The sequence below is a fragment of the Lissotriton helveticus genome, chromosome 3_1, assembly GCF_964261635.1.
Source record: "Lissotriton helveticus chromosome 3_1, aLisHel1.1, whole genome shotgun sequence".
Classification (NCBI taxonomy): Eukaryota; Metazoa; Chordata; class Amphibia; order Caudata; family Salamandridae; genus Lissotriton; species Lissotriton helveticus.
In genome coordinates, this window is record NC_136061.1 from 284,145,508 (window position 1) to 284,166,875 (window position 21,368).

Below are 21,368 nucleotides of genomic sequence, written 5' to 3' on the forward strand. Positions count from 1 at the left end.
ATGCATGAAGAGGCTTTGACTGTGGCCATAGACAGCCCAATCACGTATTTCAAACAAAGAGGGTATCCCGCACCAACTCTGCCGGATGCTGTGACAAGAATCTCTACCATGCCCAGACTTGATCTACTTTTACCAAACATCAAGATACCACAAGACCGGATGGAGTTCGTGTCTAAGTACTCCACGAAATCAGTGGCGATAAAGAAGATTATCAAGTCTAGATGGGAACTCTTACAGTCAGAACCTGAATTTGATGGGTTATTTGCACAACAACACTGTTTGTCCACACAAGGAGCGGTAATTTAAAAGAATTGTTCACACAGTCCAAAGCGGCATTAATTTCAAAGAATCTGATGTGCACAAGTGTCACATTTGCGTCAATTGCAATAAGGTGTTGTTAGGGAATAATATCAATCATCCACATTCTGGCAAGTCGATTAACCTTAGATACTCAGGAGATTGTAATTCCTCATTCGCCATTTACTGTATAAAATGCCCATGTGGCTTATTATATGTGGGAAAAACTGAGCGTAAAATTAAAATCAGGAAAAAAGAACACAAAAGCACAATTAGGACCAAAAGCATCAAGTCCAATCTTGTTACACATTAGCTACAACATCACCACACAATAGCTCAACTAAGGTTTACTATCTCAGAATTGGTTCAGACTAGAGTACGCAGAGATAATTCAAAGGTATTATCACAACATGAAATTTGGTGGATCAAGTTGTTTATTACCATGACTCCATTTGGTTTGAACGACAAAATGGACATGTCATGTTTACTATAATGAATGTTCATCTTGATGTTGGCAGAGCTGCTATTAGTGTTATTGTACACTTGTTTGTATCTTCTGACATAACATTCATGTTGGCATCATTAATTTTTTGAGTTGCCTCACTGGTGTGAGAGCCTTTGGTGGGGCAATGTGTCATGTATAAGTAATTCACATTGATTTACACATTGGTGCATATTCATATTGTTAATGTGCAAATTCATGGCAAGTCTATGCATATGCTATGACAATTGAGGAATACACAATGGTTTTAGTTTTCTTCGTCTGTTTTACTTTGTGCTTTATTCTTTTTTCTTTTTGTTTGCCTCTTTCCTGGCTGGAATACGAGTTGATTACAACAGTATAGTAATATTGGTGCAACGATGCAGGTAATACCTTTAGCATTCCAGCTACGCCCTTGGACTAGATAGACTACTATTAGTTTCCACAGAGAACATTGTCCATTCTAATATGGCGTTCCATCGTGTTGATAGCTTAGTTCATTTTCTGAGTTTATCGTCAGTTTTAATTAACGGTGGGATTAGAGACTTCCGTTTGTTCAGAGACCGTCAGTCGAAGGACGCTCTGTAGTTTCAGTCGAGTTAGTGTCGACAGACAGTGGATGCGGTGCGGGTAATTGTGTGCATGATTAAGAAGCTGCTTGTGGTTTTTTTGTAGACCTTGGCGGTAAAAAATTCCGTTCCGCTTGCGGAATTTGCGGAATTTGGGTAATTTCACATTCCGCGGAGAACACGAAATTGCCCAAAATTCTGCGTTCCGCGGCTTTGCGAAATTTTTTGATTGTTCGCGTCCTCAAAATGCGTGTTCACGAGATATTTCCCCCCCGAGCACGCAAACAGCAATTGCGAACAGGAAAAAAGCATAGCGAAAAGCAATTCCGCGTGTTCGCGGAGATTTTTTACCGTTTCGCGGAGATTTGCATAACGTGATTACGCAAATTCCACCCACCCCTAGTTTTTTTTACTAATTCTTGTATGCAAGGGATATCCCGGCACCCACACATCTCCAAATTCTACAGGGCACGAGGGCTCTATCCCCAATTCAGTGTGGGAGACACAACACGAGGTAATTTTCAGCACTTCAAGTCGTTTTCAGTGTGTTATAGAAATCCACACAGTGAAGTGATCTTGAATCATTGTTTTAATGTAGGAATACCCATCACACTACCCTGAGGGTGGCAGTAACTTGCAAGGGATACGGTCTGAAGAGCAAGTGACTACACGTATTTCAGTACATTTTCTTGCGTCCACGTACAGAGAGGTAGGGGCATATACTGCATTGTGGTTCTTATTCATTGTATGGTTTACATAATATTCTATCAGTTGACACTTGTCTGCAGGATTGCTATTTCAGGACATTCTAACACTTGCTTGTTATATGAGTTTAGTAATCCAGTTCTGAGTTTTTCTACCATTAGTAGAGATGTGAACCCTTCGGATACACTACTTTTCTATGCATTTGGTAGAAGATTCTTGGCTTTCGCTTGTTTTTCTTTTTAAAAACAAATTTTATGGGGGCGTGGCTTAGCGGGCAACGATGGTGGACGCAGCTTGCTAGAGCTCCCACCGGCCCGACATTTATCCGGCAGTTCCTGAACCCGCTACATAACCCAGCAGAGCGGAGATAGTGGCGGAGGGCAGGAGGTGTTCTCCGGTGCACTTTTCGGTGCCCCCAGACCTTCTCCGGCCACGACAGCAGCAGCGACAGATTGCGGCCTGGTCCCCTGAGTGACGCCGGGACCTCGATTTTGACGCTCCCGGATCGGAGGGTCTCCTCGCCGGCCGGCCGGGCCTGCTCCTCTTCTGGGCCTGCGACTCCCCCTTGAAGGCGGAACATTAACTGTATCGGCGGACTTGCCCACAGGTGTGGGGTGCCGGCCTGAGCTAGGGGGAAGACCGAGGGGCACTGCGGCCTGCGCCGGGGCCGAGAGACCGGGACCTCGAGTTTCGAGGCTCCCGGCTGCGAGGGCTGGAGCCTTGTGGTGCCCGAGGGACTGATCGGAGAGGCTGAAGACCCGGTGCCCCCCCCGGAGTGGGTGCCTGCCCGGGGACTTGGTGTGCTCCCTGACCACGGACGAGGTGGGGATTGATCCTGCGTGGACCCGGTGGCGGCGCCTGGTGTGACCCTTTATCTATCGGTGACTCTGGTTGGAGGCGGGACCGGCCGACCCACGTGTGAGTGCCCGAGACTGTTGGCCAGTGGTCCGGGGGGTTCCTCCGATGGGTGCTGGTGGAGGCCGCTGCGTGGCCTGGAGTGGATTCGACACCCCACCACCCCCTCCCCCCTTGTAATGTAATGTAATGTAATGTAAAATTTTATTTATATAGCGCAGCAATCGCTCCAATGGAGCATCTAGGCGCTACCTCCGGCAAATTACCAGATGACAAAGTGACTCAGAGTTGGACCAAATACAAAGGCAAGCATCAAACTAGAGTTCTGGCCATGCTATCTTGCAGTTTAAATATCCAAGTTTTTAATTCTTTACGGAACTCTGTTTCTTTATCTAGAGTTCTCAGGGCAGGAGGCAGAGTATCTTGTGTCTGGAGTGGGGAGTAGAGCCATCGTGAAGGGGAGACTGGACCAACCGGAGACGCTGTGGTGCTCCCCTGCGCTTGGGAGCGGCCTTGTGGACCCTGGTGGCCCCCCGGGCGGAAGACGACGATAGAGTGGAGACCTGGTGGGCCTGAGATTCCTTGTGTGGTGTACTCTTGCTTACATTTGGAGGTGCGGGGGTTGGCGTAGACACTACCCACTGCCGGTTGGGCCCAGACGTTCCGCGACAATGACCAGAGGTGGGGGGGGCAGTGGATCCGCCAAGCAGGGGACCCTGGACAAATTTACGGGGTCGAGTGGAACGCCCGGTGCCTCGGGCGGAGGCCATGGATCGGGCCCTGACAATGCAGCACTTATGGCGGCGATCACCCAGTCCAGAGACATGCTGGACGCCAAGATTGGGGCGGTTGGTGCGGATGTGACCCTATTGCGTCAGGATCTGCGGAACGCGGTGGTGCGCATTACTGAAGCGGAATCCAGGATATCGGTGGTGGAAGACGACGTTGGGACCCTGAAGCGGAAAATGGCGGCGATGGAAAATGTCCAGAGGGGCCTTGCACTTCGTGTGGAAGATGCTGAAGGGCGGGCGCGCAGAAACAACCTTCGCTTCGTGGGGTTTCCGGAAGGCTGCGAGAAGGGCAACATGGAACAGTTCTTGTCTCACTGGTTGGAGTCCTGGCTTCCCCCAGATGTACTGTCGCGGTGCTTTGTTATTGAGCGCGCGCATAGAGCCCTGACGCAGAAGCCGCCGGCGGGGGAGCGGCCCAGGCCGGTGATCGCTAGGATTCTGAATTTCAACGACAGGGACACTATCCTGCGGGAAGCGAGGACAAAAGACTCCCTTCTCTTCGAAAACCACAAGATAATGATCTTCCCCGACTACACCAGGATAGTGCAACAACAACGCCACTCGTTCATCGCCGCCAAGGCTACACTTCGAGGCCTGAAGATCCAGTACTCCCTCCTCTATCCGGCCCGCTTGCGGGTAATCTTTCAATCGAAAACTCACTTTTCTGACACTCCGGAGGATGTCTTTAAGTGGACGGATGAGACAGTGAGGGTACGACCGCATGCTCAGCCGGGACTGAACCCGGGTCACTCACGGGACCCTTCACCGACACGGGAGGATTCCACAGCCAAGGGCAGGAGACAAAGGAGATCGAGATCGCGGAAACGCTCCCCTTCACGTAGTGGAAAACGAGATGGTGCGCCCACCGACTCTGATCACTCTGGCAAGGAGGGAGGTGGGCCAGGGGACTGAATCTGCTCATGATAAGTACAGGCTCCCGTTGGGAGATGGTTTTCCTGTGTTCAGTTGGACTGCGGCTTGCTAACTGACTGTATAATCGCTGCATGACTTTCTTTATTCATGGATGGGACTCTGTGGGGAAGTGGGGGGGGTTCAGGTAGCTCTTCTATAGGGGCTTGCCTCCTACCTAAGTGGGAGATGTTAGGGGGGGGAGTCGGTTGGCTGGGTGGGTAGTTGGGTCTGTTGAGGAGGGATTCTTGGGGATCCATTGGAGTGGGTGGCCGCTGACCTCCCGTTGGGGGTTAGGGTGCTCCTGCACCACAACAGGTACTTCAATGTTGTTGAGGTATGGGGGTGGGGGGCGGACGGTTGGTTGGGAGTTGGGTCGGGGTTGGGTCTGGGGGTTGGGGGAAGGGGGAAGGGGGATACACGGTGTTTGGGTCCACAGGAGTAACTTGTTCACGCACGATGGTCCATCAGGTTTGTTTTATGTCTTACGGGCAATTGCGCTCTCTCATGCCCGGACAGTTCCACCCCTTTCCATTTGATGGCGGCTAGGGGTCTTGCCTCGGAGCTCCCCAGAGCTACTCTGAGAATTATGAGTTGGAACGTGCGGGGTATGCTCGATAAAATTAAGAGAGGGGCTGTATTGCGACAGGGTAAACGGGAAAAGGCTGATGTTCTACTGTTACAAGAGACTCATCTCCTAGGTACGAAGACTCTGAGTTTACAAAGATATGGTTATCATCAGGTGTACCATGCAGGGTTCGCTCGGGGATCCCGGGGGGTGGCGGTCTTGGTCCATCGGAGAGTATCCTATGTACATTCCTCGCAGTGGATTGATGCACAGGGCAGGTATGTTTTTGTCAAAGGAATGATTGGTGAGGAACAAGTCGTATTTGGTAGTGTGTATGCTCCCCCCCCCTTGCAATGGTCTCTGGCGGAGAAGTTGTTTGCGGTCTGGGCAGAGGTGCCGGACGTCTTGTCAGTGATAGGTGGCGATTGGAACGATGTAATGGATGGATCTGCGGATCGATACAGGCCGGGGGGCGGACAAATGGCGGTTGCCACTACGAAACTGAGTGAGATGGTGAGAGGTATGGGATGGACGGATGCCTGGCGCTGCCAACACCCACACAATAGGGAATTTACTTATGTGTCCGCGGTCCATCGTTAATTTTCTCGGTTGGACTACTTGTTCGTCCTGTGCGCCACCGTCGGAAGGGTGGCATCGACTGCCATTCTGCCCCGGGGGCTTTCTGATCATTCCCCCGTGACGATCGATATTCTCCTTGACAGACGGCGACAGCCGTTCCGGTGGCGCCTCTCTACTTGGCATCTGCTACGGGATGACTACCAGTCCCACATGCGTGAGGCCATTGCCCACTACTGGAGGGAGAATGAGGGGCCGGACTCTGACGTGGTGACCCTCTGGGAGGCCATGAAGCCGACACTCAGAGGTGTTGATATTGCCTGGTGTGCGAGGGCCCGCAGGACTCGAAAGGAGGAACTGGAGAAGGCGGAAGAACGCGTCCGCACTCTGGAGGCGCACTCCACAGAGACAGGGGCAGAAGAGGATGCGCGGCGGCTCCTGCAGGCACAGGCTGATTCTGCGTCCCTGTTGCTTGAGGAGTCGCGCCAAATATGGCTCGCAACGCAGAGTAGAATATACCAGTGGGGGGACAAATCCAGCTCTATGCTGTACAGGCTGTGCCAGAATGCGTTCCAGGTTCAGACGCTGCCGGCACTGATGGATGAGGCAGGGACCCCCATAACTGATCCAGGGACTATAGCTGCCAGTTTCGCGAGCTACTACAAGGCGCAATACGCCCCTGGGGACTCCCTTCCGGCGGAGGATATTGACAAATTCCTGGCGGATCTCCCGCCGCGGGGGATCTCCGACGAGGAGCGTGCTGACCTGGAGCTTCATTTGTCCGCGGAGGAACTGGGCAAGGCATTGGGCGAGCTGAATGCCGGGAAGGCCCCTGGGCCGAATGGCTTCCCGTGTGAGTTTCTACGGAAATTCCACCTCCAGTTAGGGCCCCATTACAAAAAGGAATTGGATGCTGCCGGGGAAAGTGGCCAGCTGCCGTCGGATTGGAGACATGCCGAGATAGTGGTGTTTTGCAAGCCGGGGAGACCGCCAGATAGACATGAATCGTACCGCCCTATCTCTCTCCTGAACATCGAGGCAAAGATACTGGCGAAGGCGCTGGCCAATCGCCTCTTACCTCTCATTACCGCTCTGGTCCACCCGGACCAGGCTGGTTTTATGCCACACAGAGCCACAAGACACAATATTAGGCGGGCCCAAGTGGCTCTGGAGATGATGAAGGCCACCGGCTCCCAGGCGGCGCTCCTATTGGCAGACATTGATAGAGCCTTCGACTCGCTGAGCTGGATATACTTGCAGGCACTCCTACCCCGTTTGAATCTTGGCCCTCGCTTCCTATCGTATGTGCGGCTGCTGTATACCGGCCTGACGGTGTCAGTGCGGGTGGCGGGTGCGGTTTCAGACGCCTTTCCCATTGGGCGGGGCACCCGACAGGGTTGCCCGCTTTCGCCATACTTATTTGCTCTAGCAATGGAACCCCTCGCGGCGTGGGTACGAATGGATGCGCAAATGAAGGGGTTCGAGTGGGAGGCTGGGCCGTCAGACCGTATCGCGCTCTACGCGGACGATGTACTGTTCTTTCTGACGGACCTCGACAGGTCTGGCCCCAGAGTACTTGAGATACTGAGAGTGTTTGGAGAAGTATCAGGGCTGATTCTCAATGTCCGGAAGTCTGTTTTGTGGACCCTAGGCAGCGGGGTGGTTCTTGGTGACTGGGCATCGGCCTTACAAAAGGCGACAGGAGGCCTTAAATACCTGGGGGTGTTCTTGACTGACATCCCTGGAGTCTCGTGGGAGCGTAATATTATTCCGGTTTGGGACAGAGTCAGATCGGACATGAAGACGTGGTCCCGTATGCCCTTGAACCTATATGGCCGGTCAGCCATCTTTAAGATGGTCGCTCTTCCTCGTCTGCTTTACCAACTGCAGAATCATCCCTACGCTATTTTGCCACAATGGTTCCGCCAAGTAGATTCGGCGCTGGGCCGTTTCCTCTGGGCTGGGGGGACGGTGCGGGTGGCCCTTCGCACCTGCTTCCTCTCTACATACTGCGGTGGCCAGGCGTCCTCGGACATCCTCTCCTACTATCAGGCGTCCCATCTCGTGATCCTCAACGAATGGTGGTATGGAGATCGGGGTGACCCGGCATACGCTTTGGAAAGATACCTAATGGAACCCGATACCTTGCACACGCTACTATACTCCGCCGGGAAAAGAAAGAAGCTTCCAGTGGTTACACAAACTGTCTTTCGAGTCTGGAGTCGGGCACTTGGTCGCATGGGGTGGTGGAATAGGCTGACTGGGGAGACCCCATTGTGGCAAAATGGCCGCCTACCGGCCTTGTCGACCCTGCCGGGGTTTCGCGGCTGGGACTCAATAGGGATCTCGGCGTTGGGGCATGTTATGAGGGGTACGACCCTTAAATCCTTCCAGGAGTTGAGGGATGAGTACGACATGCCGAGTACCCAGTTCTTCAAATACCTGCAGTTCCGCCATGCTATCTCCCCCGCCCTGGAGGGGTTGGATTCTCTACCGGAATTCAGTCCCATAGAGGCTAAATTATTTATGGGAGAATTAACGGAGAAGAAAATTTCGTGCGTGTACCAATCCCTAGTCACTCACTGTGCGCCCTCCCTAGATGGCCTTCGGGCCAAATGGGAGAGAGACGTTGGTGAAATCGATGAGGAAGGATGGAGGGAGGCTCTTGCGGCTCCGAGGGAGGCGGCCGTCGCCGTGCGGCTGCGTTTTATCCAATTTAAATACCTACACAGGGCTTACTATACGAGAGAGAGGCTGTGGCGAGCTGGTTTGATTGCCTCCCCCGACTGTCTGAGGTGTGGTAGGGAAATGGGTACGTTCCTGCATACGGTGTGGACCTGTGGGGCAATGGTACGATATTGGAGGCGTATTTGGGATTGCTTGGATGAGATACTGGGCTGGCAGCTCCCGCGTACGTCGCAGCTGGGTCTTCTGCATGTCTTGGAGCAGGTGGGCGGTAACATCTATAAGAGGCATCTCTTGCTCCTGGGCCTTACGGTTGCTAAACGGGATGTGGCCCGGGCCTGGAAAAACCCTGGAGCTCCCCCGATTGAGGTCTGGAAAAGAGGTATGGACTACTGTATGGGACTAGAACGCCCTGTTTATGAGGCCCGTGGCTGCCCCAGCAAACACTATAACATTTGGAAGAGGTGGGCAGAGTACAGGGGGTTGTGGCTGGAACCGCCACTGCAGCAGGACGCAATGGCAGATCTACTACCATGAGTGCCGGGACGGGAATGAGAGCGCATTACCATCTTTGTGCAGATTACTTTGTTTAGATCCTGGTGACCATCGTGAACGGGGTGGGGGTGGGATCCGGGTGGGGGGTTGTTACGGGATGGGAAGGGGGGGATCCGGGTAGTTAATGTCCCTATTTTATCCTGCCTTTTGTGCTGATTGCTGCAACTGTGATTCATGTTTCTATGCTTACAGCCTCTCCAGTGACTGGAGTGCTGTGCCTGTTTCCGCAATCTACTTTTGAAATGTCAATAAAACCTGGTTTTGAAAAAAAAAACAAATTTTATTCGTCAAGTTGCACAAAAAGCGAATGGCTCTGTACTCCAGAATCCACTGCAGTATCACATTACACAGTTATATGGTAGCAATTGACCTTTTTAAGAAAACAAGACAACCTGTCCTTTTGATAATGAGCTGCGCCACCACCACCGAGACTGGGTTTCGCTTGTTTGATGGCCTTTCTGTCATTAATCTCGGTGTGGTTTTTGACACCTCACTCTCCATGAAGCTCCAAGTAAATAGGACGGTGGCCACATGTTGGGGTGTGATCAGGATCCTGAATAGGATCCGTCATTATCTCTCTCTTCAGGCCCGCAAGCAGATTGCAGTGGCTCTTGTAGGATCAAGGCTTGATTACTGCAACTCTTTGTATGCGGAGTCTAACAAAGGTCTTATTCATCAACTGCAAATAGTGCAGAACGCGGCAGCATGCTTTGTGCTGGCCCTTCCCTTAGCATCCTCTGCTACGACTGCCAGGAGAGACCTTCACTGGCTTCCTGTCCAGTATAGAGTCTTTTTTAAGATTCTATGTCTCACATACAGAGCGCTCAGAGCAGGTCCGGATGATTCTCTTGGGTCTCTGCTTTCACATTATACCCCAACTAGATCCCTACGATCTGCTGGTCTGTCCCAACTGGTAGTACCGCGTATACGGTTGGCCACATGGGGAGCAAGAGCCTTTTCTGTAGTGGCCCCTAAGCTTTGGAACTCTCTTCCAACTGAGGTTAAAGTACTTCCCTCAATTGAGCTTTTTAAAAAAGCCCTGAAGACCTGGTACTTTACCAAAGCTTATCAGTGATGGACTGTTGGGTTGATCTGCTAGCTGTGTCATTTGTTTTAGGCGCCTTGACGCCCATTGGGCTAAGTTTGCGCATGATAAGACCTACATCATTCATTCATTCATTCATTAAATTTGGTTCACATTTTTTTCAATCAAAATATCGTGTTTTCATTAGGGTGCTTATTGTGCATGTAATTTTTTTCATAGATCTTTCTTCGTTCATTCACATTGTTGCCATGTTTATGTGCATCCTTGGTGTTACACCAGTTATCCTTGTAAGTTGAACACAGATATTAGTTTGTTTTATTGCAATTATTTTTCATTCTTTTTTACAGAGGTCCCTGAAGAAGGGATTTGATGATCCCGAAATGCATTGAGCAAAGTTATTACATTGGACGCTTGCAATTGAGTTTGATATATGGACAATGTGATGTTTGCTTAAAGTTTATTTTTGCGACTTCGAGTATACATAAAACTTATTTGTAATAGTCAAATCCTACAAGTACGATTAGCTAAATGAAGGCTCATATATCAGTTTAAAGAGAAATGCATTATTGTTTAATTCATGTATATTGTATGTTTGCTCATTGACAACGTGAGATACATTATTTACGCTGTGCAATCAGTTATCAAGTGAAAAGTCACTCGCATTTCGTCCCATTTCGGAATGGCCATAGCCCGGAGACTGCTTTAACTTCGAAGTCAAATGACTCATGCCTGGGCGATGTTCAAACGACTTCTGTATGTGATGGCTTTGGTATACATAATCTTCCCCTCTCTGTTTTGCCACCCGTCACGGACGTTAATAAACCATCCACGTCACAAATTGCTGACGCCCGGCGCACAAGTTCAGAGAACCGGAGTAGGAGTACTTCTGCTACTGCAGGGAAATTAAAAGAGAGTGGTCAGTCTGTAACTGTAGCAGCATTTCAGAGGGCACCTAGGATTGATTTACCACCTGAAACTAGTCCATATGTGGTATTACTGGCAGGAATTCTGGAAATTAGTAACCCAGGCCAGGAATCGTTTACCTCCTTAAAAAATAAAGTGACTCACTGGCTAAATCATAACAGACCACTACCCTCTTATGTCACTAGTGAAATATTGATGGTACGTAGGCTCTCTTGGGTGGGTCACAGCACTAAAACTATCACAGGGGACTGTGTTCTGGTAAATTTTAGGGATCCCCGTACCGTGGAGCATATTTGTAATTGGAGCCATAATAGCACTGGGACAGCCATTCAATGCCATCCCCTGTCCTTTTTTATCCGCTAACAGACTGGTCAGATCGCACAGCTGACTGGTCCTTAGCAACGCATCGACGTGGGAGAGGGTCGGAGAGGGGTAGCAATGGGCGCCCAATCGCCCAGACTCATCTAACCACCCATAACAGGTTCAGCAGTCTGGAAATGGTGGACTGACTACTGTATAGTAAGTCGGACACTGTTTGTACTACCCAATCTAGGAACCCTGCTGAATGTAGTGGAGTTGTGGAGTCACGTATTGCTGGTTCACCTGGTCCCTTAATAAATTCTGATACCCATGTTCATGGGCCTAACGGGGAATTAGTTACTGATGGACTGGGGAGCACCGTCCTGCCCTATTTACTGCCCTTTCCCAATGCAGCCCCTGGGGATGGAGAACAGCAGAGCAGTGTTGGCTCCTTAAACTCTGCCGTAACACTGAAGACGTTGACAATCCTATTGTGGAATGTGGTGGGCCTATCGGGCAATTTAAACTGCACAGAGTGGGGTTCCTTGGTGGACCAAAAGGATATTTGTCTCTTTCAGGAGACTTGGGCCAGGGACAAACACTCCATGTACCTGCCAGGTGGGGAGGGAAGGGACGACCGTCAGACGGCCTTGCCATTTGGGTAGCTACTCACATGGTTGTATGGCAGAAAATAGGGCCACACATTCTGAAAATGTACAGTGCATACTGTTGAAGTGGCTAAACTCTTTTAAACTAGCTATTGTGAATGTATACTCACGACCAGTCAGTTTGGCTGCTGAATCGGTTACCATTGCTGACTTATCCACTTTTCCCAGTGATTGCCATCTTTTGCTGGCGGAAGACATGAATTGCCACTTTGAGCCCCTCCTAGGAATGAGCGAGGGTGTAATTATGGGTGAAGAGGACTACTGGGCTATTCCACCTTGTCAATTACCATGCCCTAAGTCATGGTCCCCCCTGGCGATCCAGATCACGGCCCTTACTCTAAACAATTCTCTAAGGGCGTGTAACAGGCGTACTCTGTCCGATACTCCAGAAGCGTGCACTTACAATAAAATGGTTCATGAATCTCGCCTTGACTATATCATGGTGGAAACAAGGATGTGGTCAAAGGTTATTGATTTCAGAGTAATCCCCAGAGCCGATAGCGACCACAATGGTCTATGCCTAGAGATGGTCTTCCCAGGACCAAAGGATATTCTCTCCCCAGAAATACATGATGTGGGTAAAGGGTTGACACTTTCAAACAACAGACGCAGGGTAAAGTGGGGCAAAATAGTAGAATCCCAAGAAGAACTGGCGAAATTGTATAGTCTGGTTCTCCCTCGACTTCTGGAGATTTATACCTTAATTATTCAACCCACACCTACAGATTTTAATGGAAAACTAGGGCACATCCACTTGGACCTGGTGTCCAGTTTATCTGAGGTCTTTAATCCCCAGGTTCCCATTAGGAAGAGGAGAACATTAGTCTCATCTTGGTATAACTCAGCCTGTAGAAAGGTCAAGTCTGAGCTGATTGCGGCCGTTAAGTCTGGGACCAATAAACCCAAAATTCGGGAATTAAGACTGCAGTATAAAGGAGTAATGGCTCATGCTAAGAGTGAGTGGGACCTAGATAGGTGGTCTAACTTAACCACTACCTTGGAATCAAGGGATGCACGTAGATTCTGGTCATTGGTTAATACGGGTTCGGGAGAACAAAATTCTGCCATAGAACCTAATATCGATGCATCAGTGTGGTAATCTCACTTTAAAGCCTTATATTCAGATGAATCTGCCGAGGATAATATGACGGCACTTTTACCTTTAAATACGCAGCATGAGGGCTTAGAGTTCACCCTGAAGGAGGTGTCTATTGCATTGGGAAATCTTGCAGTGGGTAAGGCCCCGGGACTGGATAAACTCCCATGGGACCTATTCGGGCATCAACCAGAGATCTGGGCCCCCTACCTGCTTATTGTTTTTAACGCAATTTTGGGATGAATGGAGGTTCCTGGTACTTGGCTGGGAGCAGAGATAGTGCCAATCTACAAGAAGGGTTCTCCTCTGCTCCCAGTCAACTACAGGCCCATTAGTCTCATTGACGTCCCGCAAAAATTTTTTGCGCGGCTTGTCCTGGACCATTTGCTGGCATGGATGGAGGAACATGATGTTTTAAGTCCCTTTCAGGCGGGGTTCAGGAGGAACACATCCACCATGGACCAAATCTTTCGCTTGATTCTCCTGTATTGGAAAATGGCAAAGATTGAGGGTGGCAGCCTCTACATGGTGTTTGTGGACCCCCGGTCCGCGTTTGATTTAGTGCCATGGGGGAAATTGTGGGGTGTCCAGGGTTGTGTTTTGGCACCGACCCTGTTTTGCCTCTACGTTAATGGTGCAATTTCACACTTGGATAACGTCCCCAATAACAATGCACCAAGGTTGGCAGGCAGGAGGGTTCCGGCGATCATGTTTGCCGACGATACCCCCCTGCTCTCCAAATCCCCGATGGGGATCCAACGGATATTGAATGGTTTTGGGGACTTTTGTCGATCCCGTGGTCTCGAGATAAATGTTGAAAAAACAAAATTCATGATATTCAACCCCCCGGTATCTACACGACCTAATCCGATCCTAGGCACCATGAGGTTGGAAAGGGTCACGACATTCCAATATTTGGGGGTAACACTTCATGAAAATCTCTCTTGGGGACCCCAACAGGTGAAATCCCAATTGAAATTCTCACAGTTGGTGGGTGGTATTTCTAAAGTCTCAAATACATCGACATTTAAGCCAGTGAGCCCAGCTTTGGAGATTTACAAGACACAAGCAAGGGCTGCAGCTCTTTATGGTGGAGAGTTGTGGGGTCACTCTGGAGGGGCAGACATTGACAAGATAGAAACTAAGTTCATAAGATGGCTGCTGACACTCCCACAAAGTACCCCGTTTCTCCCTCTAAGGCTAGACTTGGGACTGACACCATAGAAGATGAGCTAGCACTTAAGCCGCTCAGGTTTTGGCATAGGATATGGGCAACTACAGACCTGCTAAATTACAGGGAAGAGTTAAAGAGTGGAGAAGTGTGGCTTACCGGTTAGAAGCGGCAGACCCTGAAGCAGAGGTCGGCCCGGGACCAGGGTTCAATTCCCGACGCGGCAGGGTCTTGGGTCAATGTCTGCGGACTGGATAATTCTCGCTTAGGTGCCTACGCTAACCATGGGTCCCACTCTGCAACTCTGGGCAATAGCTTGCTTAATCTCCACAACGGCCCCAGCAACGCCGGGGATGCCTGGTTTCACCTTGGGGTGCCCTCTCACAGGGAAAGCCAGGACGGGTTCCCCAGCGGTATACAGCGCCAGGACACCACGTAACGAGGTAACAGTGCGCTTTACAAGTATACATACATTACAAAGAAGATATTAAGCTTTAATTGCGCAGGCAAAATTCCATGGCTGGCGTTTATAAAGCGCAAATTTCTAAGTTTGGGTCTGCCGGACATGTGGGACGATCCGGAAAGGGGCTGCCTCGAGGTATCGCGCAAGTCCCTTACTAGGATTTTCAAGGAGAAAAAATGTAACTCCATTGTCTGTGCCTCCAATTTGGGCACATTGACTAATTCGTTTTTAGCCTTCAAAAATTCTTATTTGTTTGAGGATTTTATGGACGTAGTCTTTCCGATTTTAGCGAGAAAGCTTTTTATCCAATGGAGATACGGTACCTTACCACTGAAAGCTTTTACTAGCAAATGGTCAGCCTCCACCAACAAATCCTGTCCAGGATGTAGCTGTGACATAGAGGACGAGCTTCATGTGCTCTTCTTCTGTCCAGCCTACACTAAATCCAGGAAGTGCTGGCTGGTACCGCTATGTAGAAATCTAGATTTTAAAACTTGTCTGTATGCTTTTAGAATTTTAAAAACCGACACATCAAGCATAATTGTATTTGCACTTTCTAAGTATTTGTTAGCTATGTGGTCCAAGCGGCGCCAATTAATTGATATTGAATGCTAAAGTTTTAAATACTTGGATGTTCATTTTTATTTGTAAATTATGCTTATTTTGTGTTTAATGAATTCTATGGTGTCCTTTTATGATTATACAATTTATCTCCTTTTTACTATGCATTATTCTGCACTCTTTTATAGCCTGAAATGGCCGAAATAAAGATTTTTTGATTTGATTTGCTTTAACTTCTGCAATAAATAACATATGTAACATATGTATTCAAGTAGATGATAGGTACACTTCTCTTTTAATTCTCCTAGACCTAACCGCAGCCATTGTTACCATCTCGCTTACAAGGTTGGTCGGTCATCTTAAAGAAATTGGGGTCCCAGGCTCTGCTTTGGAGCTTCTGTCCTCATTTCTTACTGATATGTCACAAAAAGTAAAACTGGACCAATTCTATGCTGACGCCACTCACGTTCTGCGGGGTGCCACATGGTTCATCATTGAGTCAAACCTTATTCAACATCTATGTCGCCCCATTAGCTAAAGCTGTTGGATCTTTTGGGCTGGAGGCCCTGTCCTATGCAGCAGATACACAAATAATTGTGTCAATCACCAACAGCATTGAGGCGTCCGGTGCAAATTTTTAAAGCTGCATGCGGGCAATGGCTGCTTAGATGGTAGACAATTACCTACAACTCAATTGAGACAAGACAGAAGTCTTGAGTTTTGGCAGTCAATAATCCATATGGTCCCACTCTTGGTGGCCTGAAATGCTCGGACTATGCCCCTGTCCAGCTATATCAGCAAAGAATCTTGGTGTCATAGTTGATAGCTTTCTCTCTTTTGACCCCCAGATCAACAGAACCGTTTCCACCAGTTTTGGTATTATCAGGATCCTGAGGAAGATCTTTCCATGTCTTTCCCTCTCCTCCCAAAAGCAGGCAGCTGTTGCCCTTGTTCTGTCCAGATTGGATTATTGGAATGCTCTTTACGTGGACATTAATAAGGGATCCATCAATAAACTGCAGCTTGTACAGAATGCTGTAACAAGACTTGTGATGGATCTTACTAAATTCCAACTAGCTTGAGCATCTATTACCAAGATGTACTGGCTTCCTCTAGAAAAGAGAATTCTGTTCAAGGCTCTATACCGTGTCCATAGGGCTCTTCATAATTCGGGTTCCGAAGGTATTAAAAGACTCTTCCAACAGTATGTCCCTACTAAACAACTGCAGTCTGCCAGCAAAAACTGGTTGTAGTTCCCTGGTTCAGTAGTGCCAGATGGGAGGGAAGAGCATTTTCTGTTGCTGCCACTAAGCTCTGGAATTCTCTCCCTCTAGCGATCTCTGGTCAAGACTCTCACCTTCTGTTTTGTAAGGCCTTAAAAACATGGTTCTTCACACTTTAACATCTAAACTCCTTTTCGCGTTTCCTACAAACGCCTGTTCTATCCATAGCGCCTTGACGCCTTGGGGCAAAGATTGCACTCTATAAGACCAACATTCATTCATTCATTCATTCATTCACCCTTGCTCTGAGTTATCTGACTGCAACTGAATATAGTATCCTTTCTTTTCATGTAACGTACACAAAAGCCTGCATGCATGCTGAGGCCTAGGCCAGACATGACAATGAGACCCTGAGCCAGGATCTGAGGTCAAGAAGAGTCATCACAAGAATACTTTCTAGTTGGCAAGAGACTATAGTCTGTGTTTTCTGGACATTTACAGTAAGTGGTGAAATCAGCAAACAATGTTTTAATACGTAAACCCCGTGATGCTACCTGTTCTTTATGGACTGTGTTTTGTTTTGGTGTGGTTAAAGAGCTTTTCAATTTTCCTATCTTTTCGATTTCACAGATTCTTGCTTTGGCTCCAATATTTTCAGACCTGATGCTGAGCCCACACTAATGGTGTGTAAAAACATGTCGACGCTGCGGCAATTAGACCTCTTGGGATTTAATCACTCCACCTATATCAATGATCAGAATTCCTGCACAGAGTGCATTTTCTCTGTCTATTGCTTGCTTGGTATTTGCATTACACATTTGTAAAACTCATGTTCTATATTTACACCGTGTGGTCACTGGAGAACTGGGCATTTTAACAAAATAAATATTGTTTTTTCGGGGCTGGCATACTCGTCTCTCTTTTCCGACAATTCATTTGAAATGTGATTTTTTTTTTTATAGTCATTGATAACAATTGGAAGCTAGCAATTATGGTTACCAAACATTGGTTGGTTATGTGATTACCCAATTCTACTTGGAACCATTTTTTTGTATACTGGAGTTTAATGTCACATGCATGCAGGCAATACAAGAACTTAATGGAGGCAGTCATATGGATGTGCGTAAGCAAGCAGAAGAAATTCCCTAAAGCATGCAGCAAACGAAAAACGCTGGCGAAGTCACAGAATATATGGAAATATATGCATCGTTCAACCTTAAGGATCAGAATTTGCTGCCCCAAGATGGCTACTGATTATTGTCTAGGGCCTGAGCTTGTATGACCAATTACTGTTGGTATAGTAAATATTTCTATAACTATGGTAAGTAAGTGCCTGGCACCTCTCTACAACAGTTGTATGTCACAACTAAAAATATTGTCGGTCATAAATATCATGGTCTAACAATGTTTTACAAAAATACTGCTTCATTTAATATACATTTTCTATTATTAACTCCAAAGGGGTGATATTTATGAAAAGCAAACACAAGGAGATGATGGACGCTGTAACTTTTCAGACACTCAGCCCTAGTCACAGATCTGGATTGAATCCATCATCATTCTTTAGCTCACTTCGCCACTCCTGTTCAGACACAGCTATATGCAAATCAGTCTTGACCCTGTGCCTCTTTGGAACAGTCCAGCCAAAACTGTTAAGTCATGTCTTCCCTGGACCGGAAACAAGTATCCTGGGACCGGTTTTTGGGTAACACCACTAATCAGCCAGGCTAGCTTGAATCCAGTGGCAAAGTGAGCAAGAGACCCATGTCTGGGGATACCCTGCCAACTTAGGGCCTATAAAGCAAGCACAAGGAGATGATTGACGGAGCGCTGAAACTTTCAATAAAGGGGTCCCTCTCTTCAATTTTTGCTTTCTGTGTAAAGCCCTTTTGGGTTGGCGAGGTAGTTTCTGGTCATTGACCTATTGCTTTGTAGTTGAAGTTCCATTAATAGCCCCATGGATAATTTAAAGACATTTAGTTTTACAGAAGACCAGTTTAATGGATTGATCAACCAAAACCCAGGTAATGAGGGGGCAAGACAACTACTAATCAAATGAATCATGATCAACTTGTAAAAATCTTGAACGTAAAGAAAAAACTTACTCGCATTGAATTACATGTTGAATTTATGACTAAGTATCTTAAAACAGGGGTGATTCCCATTGGGCTCCAAATTAGGAATGAGTTCAGGCTATTTACCGAGAATAAAAAAAATCTCGAAACATAGACCCTTATAGCCAATCACTGTAGCAGAGATTGGATAATTTTAATTATTGAAACAGCCCAGGAAATTATGATTATTGTAAGAAAACAGATAGAGGAATTAGAAACGTTAATTAAAGAAAATACAGCACTTGAAGAAGCACATAAAAAAATTGAAGAACTAGAATCAGAGACAAATGAATATAGAGACTATCTTATAAACAAGAAAGCAAACAAACTAAGAAAAGATATTGAGACATTTTGTGTATCCTTACATAGGCAAAGAAAACTATATTATCAGGAAAGATCAAAGATGGGAAAAGCCCTTTTACCAAAGACCAGTTTACTCTAAGGGTGGTAAAAAACACATCACATTCTCTTAAACATCAGGCTCAATTAGCAAAGAGGATGAGCAGATGAATGAACAGCCAGGTAGATCATTCCAAAACACTGACTGAGAGTCTGTAAGGCTCGTGGCAGAAGAGAAGCCAAAGGAATTACTGGAACTTTGGGAGACAGGAACAAGCAAGGACATATCAACCGCAGGATTTTTTTTTAACCAGGAACCAATGGTATTGGAGGTAGAGGAACTTCCTATTATTAACCTCTCACATAAAAGTCTTTCTGAAGAAGAGGAAAAGGTTTTACTTAAAGGTCTCAGTTTTCCCCCTACTGCTCCACTTAATTTGAATTTGAGAAGGACTTTTTTAGAAAGGTGAGGCTCGGTACATTTTTCGAAGGTAGAATATCTGGCCCCTCCTAATGTTTCTAGTTTCAAGCCCAAATCAACCTTTACTCCAACATTAAGCCAAGTGAATAAAAATATCGAAATCTTTGAAAGAATTGTAGAAATAGATATTATCTAAGGTGGATTGTCTACTCACCTCAGTATTTTTGGAGTTCTTTACTAATGCATTGCACCGATTTTTATTACGTCTAAACGCCGAGAGAGGTTTCTCTAACTGATTTTCCTGGCGATCGTTCACAATTTTCCAGTTCTTGTTTAATATATTTTTTATTTGGTTGCTAACTCCAGAAAACTGACTCATAAACACTAACCTATCTGTTTTTTTCTTTCCTGTTTCTCTTGACATATCAAGAAGATAGTCATGATCATAAAACCTTGCTCTTTTGAACAAGTGTTTTATCAGTTTGTTAGGGAAGCCCCTATCTTTTTTTCTCAAGAGTCTCTGAAAGTAAATAGAAATCATCAAGAGTTGTACAATTCCGTTAAAGACGCAAAAATTCCCCGAAGGGAATATTATCTTTTTGAGATCTAGGATGATTACTGCCATAGTGTCAGAGTGTATTTGTATCTGTCGATTTTGTGAACAGTTCTACTTGTAATGTGCCTTCCTGATTTTTAATACAAATATCTAGGAAGTTGACTTTGGTATCACTCCATTGGGCGATACATTTAAGCCAATGAAACTGATGATGAGGGGGCATGGCTATGGCCGACCAGCAGCACTAACCAGCGGCTTCTCACCAGCGTCGGATTGGTAACGTGGGCACTGGGGCAATGCCGGAGGGGCTGGTATCTGAATTCCTGCTATGGGCTGCTTTTTTCAGCAGCCTGGGACGCCGATTTGGGCAGTTTCTGCCTTGTTCGATGCCGCCAGCGGCCCAGTGGAGGAGTGTGGCTCACTGATTAGAGCGGCAGACCCTGATGCAGAGGTCTGGCCCGGGACCAGGGTTCAATTCCCGACGCGGCAGGGTCCTGAGCCCAAAATGTCCACAGACTCGAGAATTCTCGCCTCGGTGCCTATTCTAATCGTGGGGTCCCACGCTGCAACTCTGGGCAATAGTTGCTTAATCTCCACTACGGCGGCCCACCCGCTGCGGGATGCCTGGCTTTCACCTTGGGGATACCCAGTAGGGGTTATCTCTCAGGGAAAAACCAGGACGGGTTCCCAAGGCAAGCGCCTTGATGCCTTCGGGTGATACGTGCGCTATATAAGTCGCAATACATACAGTGGGTACCTGAGTGGCCTGTCTGCAGGTATATGGGCGTCCCTTACCTCCCTTTTGTCAACAGGCAGAGGTGTCACTCTCTTTCTCTCGCTGTGCCGGCCCATTAATATATGCATAGTGAGCGGGGGCCGGGGGCCTGAGCAAATGTGGCCTCACTTGTTTTCAGGTGTGTTTCACCTGTGTAAATAATCTGTGCATTTTTGTAACCTCTCCCCCCCCCCTTTTTATAAAATTTCGCCAAAGCATTGTTTTGCGGAAAGGCAATATGCAAATGTGGGCAACTATTTTTTAGCATGCCCGGGCCGATTTTTAATCCCAATCCAACCCTGCTTTTCACCCACATAATGTATCCTGAACCATACGGCAGCCCAGGGGTACCCACATTGGTTGCAACACATGTAACTGAGTGGCGACTGTCATAAGAAGCATATATACGTCAGCTCCATGGGCATCCATGAGGCCAGGGAGCCTGAGATTTGTGGGAGGCTCGATGTGAGCCCTGTGCTGCGATTGCGGTCTGAGCAGTTGGAGGAGACTCACGCTTAGCCCGGAGCCCTCATGACAGTGAGGCAGCAGACGAGGTAAGAGGAGGCGACAGTGGAGGGTGGGCTGATGCTCAAATGCTCTGCTCCTGCTGCAGAAAACTCAGTGATGCGGGCCGGCGGGAACAGTAGATACCAAACGGAAGTTGATGTATCGGGTTCTTGATAGTAACATTTTCTTTTACGAATGTGTACCTTTAAATGAC

The 21,368-nt window shown here is 47.6% G+C and overlaps 1 long non-coding RNA gene across 1 annotated transcript in view; it reads left to right on the plus strand.

Annotated features, from left to right (window-relative positions):
• Positions 1-21,368, plus strand: part of LOC144824510 (uncharacterized) — a 213,393-nt gene that overhangs the window by 189,859 nt on the left and 2,166 nt on the right. The window lies entirely within an intron of this gene.